Source organism: Colias croceus, chromosome 17, assembly GCF_905220415.1.
Source record: "Colias croceus chromosome 17, ilColCroc2.1".
Classification (NCBI taxonomy): domain Eukaryota; kingdom Metazoa; phylum Arthropoda; class Insecta; order Lepidoptera; family Pieridae; genus Colias; species Colias croceus.
The window spans coordinates 2,906,440-2,916,250 of NC_059553.1; positions in this window are offsets into that span (position 1 = coordinate 2,906,440).

Here is a 9,811-nt window from a genome sequence, read left to right on the forward strand (position 1 = left end):
AATTAAAAAGTATCAAATAACTGACATACCAGAATTTAACTACACAACTTAAACATTGGATCTTCGATGTTATATAGGTCTTGTATTTTAATTCCTTGACCTGAATCTCATGAAATTATATTATACAAATGCAATATATTACCGCCATAAAGTAATTCAACGAATTATATGTTTATTGTTTTATAAAAACAGCATTATAATCACATCTGCAAGTAACATCAATAAAGATTTCCTGCGGCGCGCAAATGAGGATTTAAATTTTAAATATTGCCAATAAGTATATTTATTCGATGTCTCTAGTTGAATGATTGGGGTTTGGCGGATTCAAAGATTAATAAATTATAATTAGGTAGATGAAACTTAGAATAATAAAAACACCCAACAGTTTATAAGGGGTTGTTCTTATATTGTTTAGTTGTTTGGAATTTTCTATTGCATCCTACAAGTGTGTTATTTTATGTACTTATCTTACCTTGACCATTAATTTTAAAATGCCAAGCTAAACTGGACACTAAATAATTCATTTTCTTTCATGTCATTTTTCAATTACTGAGGATTGAGGAAGGTAGAGTTTGTATTAAATTAAGTTATGAATTATATTATAAACAATAATTTCATTCATGCAAGCTGTTTATTAGCGTAGCTTTCACATGTACAAGTGACGTTCATTCGCACATTATAATTCTTTGACACAATTAACTTTTAATTGTATCAACTATAATTAATAATTATGAATCTTAGCGTTTAACGGGTAATGAAATGTGTCGAGAAGGTAAAAAACGAGTTAGGTACTTAATTGAAATAAAAAAATTTGCCTGTACCTACATTGAACAACAAATGATGTAGATATAAAATTGCCTGTACTTAGTTATTTTACAATATTTATTTTGAAAACAAAAAACAGTGGGTTGAAAAGAAACAGTTGTGTAAAATGTTGAACTTATAAAAAAATAAAGTAAAACAATATAATTTTATGTTTCTATTAATGCTTATAAAGTATGTATATTGTATAATAAGCATTGATTTTTTTTTCTATACCGAGAGTTTTCTTCATTGAAAATTGACATAATATGCATATTACCTACAGGTAAGAGTTGAAAAATTAAAGGAAGTACTTTTATTATATTAATTATGCACAATATAAATCAATTTAAATGAAGTGATTAGTTGTGTGTATGAAATATTAAACTGATAGTTTTTAGATGGCTAGACAGCTTGCGGTTTCGCGGTCAGCTGTTTATAGTGTTGCCATTATACCTATAATTAAACACTGCGGTTGTGGTGTACATGGCACACGACATTCTACACTTATTTAAGGTAAGTGAGTTATATTACGTGATGAAATGAATTCATAGATAAAAGTCTGCTCTCTGAGATATGAGTGAGCAAATGCTACAGATATTGAATTCTGATTCACATTTATAACTTGACATCTATAGATACTTAATATTATAAAGCTGAAGAGTTTGCTTGTTTGTTTGCGATTTGAAAAATTCCTTCGGTGTTAGATAGCCCATTTATCGAGGAAGGCTATATAGGCTAGGTATGTATTATCATAACGCTAAAACCAACTGTAATATATAAAAGACAGGTTTGTAATTAGGTCCGTTTTAAAATTTATTGGATGGTATGAAATGTTTGTTATACTTACTTTTTTACATTTCTGGGTTATGAATAAAACATTTTAGGTAATGTAAATGTTAATATTATTCAAGTTTATCGATCAAGGTTATCAAAAAATGTATGCTTTCCAGTCGTGTTACTAGATTAGTGATCTACTTTTGAATCGATGCAATAATTAATTTTAATTTTTAGCAAAACTAGAATCATTAAGAGAAAACTGTCTATACATGTATGTAATGAAGGAACTGAACTGGATTCTCTGGACATAATACCTAACAGTAATATAAGTTATAACATAAATATAACCAAAATCTAAGTTCCTCCATTTAACAGTAATGCTCTTAGTAAATAAATATGAAATAAATTATAAGCTCTTGAATACGCACGTTTTTTAATTTTAATAATTCCTCTTGTCCCTTTCTACAATTTATTTTTAAAGTATTTCATGTTCTTATTTTAAGCTACAGAAAGACTACGGAACGCTTTTCTCTATATAATTCGACTACTCTTATCACACGTGTAACTTGCTAAGCATTAATGGCAAATATAATGAGACAAGAGAACAATAACTTTACTAACCATTAATTACTCATTATATATACAGACTATATTACCTCTCTCTTGAGGTACCATCAATTTAAATTGTCAATTATATAATAATCTATCATCATCAATAGTTTTTCATTCGACGACGTGAAACTTGGTGGATGTAAGTACAAAAAGAAACAATAAAACATCGAATATACCCATATAATTATAATAGACCCATAGTAGTAGTAAGTAGTACATATAGTAGGTATCGTGTGTATTCCCCTGGAAATTAAAGTTGAAAATTGCAACGCTTTTATGATTATTTATTCTGTTCTGAGAAAGTTTCTAGGAACTTACAAAGATATGTGATGGGATAGTAAGTTTTTTCTTTCTTGGGTGAAAAGCAATGTTGATATTAAACTTTGAGTTACAAAGAAATAATGCATTCATAATAACAAACATGGAACATTATTTTCAGTGAACAAACCTTGACATTCTCAAAAGTAAGGAAAATTTGTATAGATAAGATCATTGTTTTTGTATAATGTTGTATTCATTCATTTAATTGCATCATACTGCACTTAATGAGATCAAATTGTAAAGGAACCTTGGAAATATAACAGTTTATAAATGGCTCTTTCCTATATAAACAATAGTAGAGTTACTATTGTGTCCCATAAATCAAGAATGTTTTTCTTACTTATATTTCAATAACAACTGAAGATGGCATTTTCGTTCCCAGTGCTTCATATAGGTACTGCCGAAACTGTTATCTTTGTTAGCTTGTGACAATCTTTCATACTCTGCCTGCTGCGATTGTATTTGCGCTCGTACAATAGCCAGTTACCTGTTTTAACCCTTAGCAGGTATCGTGGGTCAAATTGGACCCAGAAGCGAACATTTTCGGTTATAATTCTTTAAATATTTATGCAACGACTGTGCGCTTCTAAGTATTCCCAGTGCGTCGCTAGCTGCAGCGGGGAGTGGATGTGCAGAACTGTGACTATCTTAGGAGCGGAGGTAAGTAGCTTTCTGGGTCACGTTCGACCCACGACACCAAATAAGTAACTTTTTTCACTGAGTGTAATTACTTACTTTTTTTGTTTTATTGTTTATTTGTACTACATTGGAGGGCTTTTTGAACGACAGACAAATCGAGGAGTTGATGAACGACTGAAGTGACGATTTGGAATTGAAAAATGAAAGAATACCAAATGTAAACCAACTTTGTGACGACGAAATCATCAGCGATCGAGACTATCCCTAATATGTTAGTTGCTCAGAAGACAGTGTATTTGGAGTAAGTTCTGACGACAGTGAAAACGAAGAGGAGATACGAGAATAATAGAAAATATACGAGAAACGAAAATACGAGATATGAGAGTGAAGAAGATGAGGATGATAGTTGATGGTAAAAGTCATTTTGGTTTTGGTTGTCATTTTTTTTATTTTATGATGATTTCAGAAGCAATTTATTTTTTTGTTATAATAAAGATATGAGAAGTGCCATAAATATATTGTAGTTACAGTTTTTCTAACATTTATATTTTTTTTTATGTTTTAAGTTCACACTAACCAAAAAGTGCCAAAAAATAAGGTTATTTACAAATGCGTGTAAAACATGATATTTTTTTATATTCTAAAATTAAATAAAGTTAATTTTGTAAAAAAAAGATTTTTTTATTTCTTATCTAACCATATTTTATACAAATAATAAAAAATCTACGATCTACAACAGATTGTTAGGTATGGGTAGAATTTGACCCACGATACCGGTAGTGTTGCCAAAAAAGGCGATACCAGCTAAGGGTTAATTAAGGTGGAAAAACAACACATACATACAAAAAAGGACAAACAAAACTTTGATGATCTTTTCTTAGCAACTGAATAACTCAATGCGGAAAATAGAGGCTTATATTAAAACCCAACGTAAGAAGCCAATCTGTACAATTCCAATATTATATTGTGATAACTCTAGGCAGCATCTCAGTAATTTTATTGAAAAATCCAGGTATCCTTGCTATTTATAATGATTGCAATAGAGTGTTCGTTTGTTTGTATTTTACGTCGCAACGCTGCGATTTAAAATATTTGATGGTTTTATCTGAAATAGTCTGGAGATTTGTTATTTAAAGGAAAAACAGGCTCATTTTCACCACATTAAAATATCTCAATCCCTATGGGAATATCCATTCAATCACTACGATTCCAATACATGACAATTACTGTTTAAAATTCTCACTTCGTTTATAATATTTGAACACGCGAGCATAGCCGTGAGCGGAACCTAGTTGAACTATATATGCATATTTTGTTTTTGTTGAGTTATAAAGTATTATTTTACGACAAAAAAAAGCAAAACATTTTTAAGCGAAATACAAGATCCAAAACTAATAATTAAATGCATGCATGCAAAATAATGAGCTTCTCTGAAGCTTGTATCCTGACCTATACGTGAACCGCAGATTATAAATTATAATATACCTACGTAGAAATATTTACTCTGTTATCTTAAAATTCAACCTGTTTGCCTGTTTTCGACTTTTTGTTTTTTAAAATTAATTTTATAGATGAACATATCGCAAGTTGAAATGCAGTTTCTTGCAATTATACTAATAAGATTATTTTAACTATGTTTAAAATCTTGAATTATGTATGAATTCTAATAAGAACTTGTGATTACTTAAATTTTATTGTCAATAACAATAAATTAGGAAACCAGCATATTAGGTTTATTTTGATAAACACAAACTTTATCCTGCAGATGCGATTTTTGGAAAATATAGAGAACATTATTATGTTAGAAACATTGTTGTTTTTCGCATTAATATAATGTAATTTAAATAAAATGATGATAAAGGTAATCCTTGGTAAGATAAACCTCGATGGTTATCTCTACAGCTCTTTTGTTTTGAGAGAAAAGTTGAATCCCTTGGCGACTTGAAAAATAATGTCCTTTCGTGAGTTGCTCTGAATAGAGAAAACAAGTTTAAGACCTTGGGTTGTTTATTTATTTGCAACATCTATTTTTCTAGCCACTTCTGGTTTTCAGTCATAGATTAGGATAAATCAGATGCGCTAAAGACTTTCGATAAAGTGAAAAAAACAAGGTTTTAAAGTAAAAAAATACTTTAATTTGTCTCAAGTGATTTTTACTTTAAAACCTTGCCTGAAGGTGATAAGTTTCTATCTTATTAACCGACTTCAAAAAAAAGAGGAGGCAATTCAGCCGGTATAATTTTTTAAATATGTTCATAATTATAAGGCTTAAGAATAATATTTTATGTAGAGGTGCTTCAACGTATTTTCTTATGTATTTCTTTGAAGACAACACTAATGATATGTAATAATAATAGGGTTGCCATTTTTAATATTTGAGTTCGAATAGTAGTTTAAAGATATATTTTTGCAATGAAAATAATGAGCATTATCTTCACATTGAAATACCTACATATTGTGATATTAATTAAATAATGTCCGATATTTACTTTTCAATCACACCCCACTTAAACGGAAAATATTATAAAACAATAAGAATACTAAATAGCTCTATGTAAAGTTCACACATAATAGGAACCAAAGTAAAAGCGTATAAGAATTTACATCGTGTGATTGTTTATTACTTTGTTAATTCCAATATTGGCAACCCTAATCTGTTCTGTACATTCCCAGTAAAAACTTAAATGCATTCTTGATAATGAACTTAAGTAGCCAAGGACGTAATAATGTCGATCTGCAAGTACCCTCGCAGGCATGCAACTAGTTACAGTTGAACTATTATTAGATTCTTGCTATCAAGTTAGCTCTATATAGCTTTGTATGTGATAAACTAAAAGGTTGTTGAACTGGGAATAGGGTTGATTCTATACGAGTTTTAGCCCTGATGACTTATCAGAAGCCACTTTGAAGGTCTTAAAATGAAGAATTTTATTTCTAATTCTCTCTTTACTTTGATATTACCAGCATTATATTTATCTAATTAATATTCATTACCTCGTGTACATTATTATTGCATGTTATATCCAGTAACAATAACTTTATATGCCAAATCAATACTTTATGAGGTGTGTGTAAATAAAACCATATTGAAAATTGCGTGTAAAATTATTACAGACTAGCTGTGCCCGCGACTTCGTCCGCGTGGAATAGCGACTGCATAGTAGTTACTACTTTACATAAAATTATTTAGTAAACACGTACTACCATAAACATTTCAAAGAATTGTTAATAGAATTTATTACTAATCTAAGCTAACTAAAAAAAACTTACGTACCTACTTATCAAAGAAAATGAAATGAAATTAAATTAAATTAAAAGAAATGAAGAACCTAAACCTATACCAGATAGTTAACAGAGCTTATGTCAATAATTTAGCGATTGCAGTTTCTTCGTCTCGGCCTGCTGTATAGTTTTCCTACAATTATTATAATATACAGGGTGTAATCGTTAAGTGTGCACAGGCGATTTTTCCGTAAGTATTACACATAACAAAAAACTTTAAACTGATATCGAAAGTACTTAACCTAATGAGTAAAATGACCGTAATAAATTTTTAAAAATAAATCGAGAAATATCAAAAAAATTATCTTTAAACCCTCCCATACATTTGAAATATGAATATCCCATATACATTTAATATGAAAGATTTTAGCTTTCTTTTTCTTTTTTTGCTTTAATTACTTCGCAAATTTGAAGTGGCATTTTCCACGCTTTTCCCGGACATTTTCACGCATTTTCCAGATATTTTCTGGGAATTTTCCGGGCATTTCCCAGGCATTTTCCGGGGATTTTCCGGGGATTTTCCAGGCATTTTCCACGCTTTTGCCGGACATTTTCACGCATTTTCCGGATATTTTCCAGGCATTTTCCGGACATTTTCCGGGGATGTTCCAGGCAATTTCCACGTTTTCCCGGACATTTTCACGCATTTATCCGGAAAATGCCTGTCAAATATCCGGAAAATCCCCGGAAAATGCCTGGGAAATGCTCGGAAAATATCCGGAAATCGCGTGAAAATGTCCGGGAAATGCCCGGAAAACATCCGGAAAATTCGTGAAAATGTACGGGGAAAACGTGGGAAATCCCTGGAAAATTCCCGGAAAATGCCAGGGAAATGTCTGGGAAATGCCCGGAAAATTCCGGAAATTTTTTCCGCAAAATCCGGAAAATGCGTGAAAATGTCCGGGATAAGCGTGGAAAATGCCTGGAAAACGTCCGGAAAATATCTGGGAAATGTCCGGAAAATTCCCGGAAAATATCCGGAAAATGCGTGAAAATGTCCGGAGAAAGCGTGGAAAATGCCACTTCAAATTTGCGAAGTAATTAAAGCAAAAAAAGAAAAAGAAAGACAACAAATAACACCTGCTAATTTTTTTTTTACATATTTTCATGGTATAAAATCGTAACATAATTTCCTATAAGTATTGTTCTACTAACACATAGATAATATTATCTTCCCAAAGTACTAAATTTTAATAAAAAAGTTGTTTTTGTTATTTATATCTAAAAAGGAGCTTTTATATTAGACAGAAATAAACATTAAATCTTTATAAGTTTTATGGAATCTGAATGTACCTAATGCAAATGGGCAAATATAAAAGTAAAATTAGGTATTTAAAATAAATAAATGAAACAACTACCAATTACAGAAAAACTTATTTTTCAGTTGAAAATTGCTGAATCATGAGTATAATTCTTTATCTCTTACCTTGGGCAGTCTGGAAGAGATCGCTAGTAAGCGATAAGACCGCCTTATGTACATACCATGTTAATCCATTTTGTATGATTGTAAATATTTTACTTGGTGTGGTACGTATATTAAATTAATAAATAATATATACTCTGATCCCAGTACGATAGCCATAACGATAATAAAACAATCAGATAACAGTAAAGCACGAATAAAAATCATACTTGTACAGTAGTTGTGAGTGCAATATCTACGTTTCAAAATAACATTTTTTATGGTACTAAAACGTCGGTAGATTCTCACGCACGCACGCTGTTACGTGGTTGGCTGCCCCTTCTCTCATTCCCGAAACATATCCTCTAAAATTACCCAAGATTCTTCCAATGATTGTACCATACGTTGGACATTAACTTTAGTCAACAATTGACCACGTGTCATCCTGTAGTAGAAATTAGTATCCTTGGATAACGCAAATCGTTAATTTTTATGCACATTGAATCTGTAAATAAAAAAAATCAAAAGATAACTTTACCTAATTTTATTAAAAAGCTACTAACAAATAAAATTATATCAAGAACTAAAGTGACCTTTTTTGGGCGTTTAATACATAAAAATAAAATTTCATCATTTTCTTATTTTGTCATTTGTCATAACTTCAATTCTAATTAAAAACATGAGTCTAACTATATAATTATAAAGATTATATATAAAAGCTACAACTTACCTTTTGTGGGAACGCAAGAAGGATTTTTAAAAATGTCACCAATGAACACAATCTACTATTACCAATATTAACTGTTAAATGGTGTCTTGTTTGACATCAAATAATAAACATCTACCCTCACTTATAAAAAATTATTTAGTATATTCACGTAAAATATAAGCACTTGAAGTGGACTCTGGGAAGACATGGATTAAAAAGTTAAATAAATAAATACAAATAAAAAACCCCACCAACATCATAATATTTAAATTATAAATTTGCAAGAAGCGTTAATAATATGTAAATTGATTTGATTTTAATGAAATGTCATAGATGGCGCTGTTTCAAATTTGTCTTTATACTACTAAGATTCATTTAACTGTTTCTCTGCCAAAATGACGTAGTTTTTATAATGTAAAGCTAGATAATAGCGTGGCTTACCCAAAAACAACATTTAAACATGAGTCTTTAGATTGTACGCTGTGTAATACACGGAATACGTAAGAAAAATAAAGGTTCACAGCTCCTCCCCCGGAGGTGATAGCATGATAATATGTATAAAAAAGCCTCACCCGACCTGTTAGTAATATTCATGAAAATTTGAAGTCAATCTATGCAGTACTTTTCGAGATTAGCCCGGACAAATATACAGACAAACAGACAAACAGACAAAAATTCTAAAAACTATGTTTTTGGCTTCTATATCGATTATAGATCATGGATTATGTATTCTTTTAAAAAAATATTCAATGTACAGTTTTGACTTTCCTACGATTTTATTATATGTATAGATGTAGAGTCTTGTCTCCGTAAATTTGCCTGAATATCGTAAAGAAATCAGCTTTTAATTTGGCAACACTTTAACTCATTTATATGCTTTAATTTATTACTTTATTAAATAAAATATGAACTTTCATTTTATATCATAATATGTCGAATCGATATAGTATTTAAGGAACCAATATAACCAAATATTGTATTATGTTCTTTTTTATGGATTATAAAATATACATATGTATTTTTATTATATTGAGAGAAAAACTAATAACAAGGAGAATAACTAGAGATTTATTAATATGTTCATGAAAAAGACAATTTTTAATAACTCATTTACGTTACTTAGGTAATAAGGCATCTTTGAAATCATGAATATTTCATAATTGTACCTTTATAGAAAAAATGTATTTATTTTTGTAACTATACCTTATCACTTATGTAAGAATATTGAATTGTATCTTTTGAAATAAATCAGAATTTGTCACAAT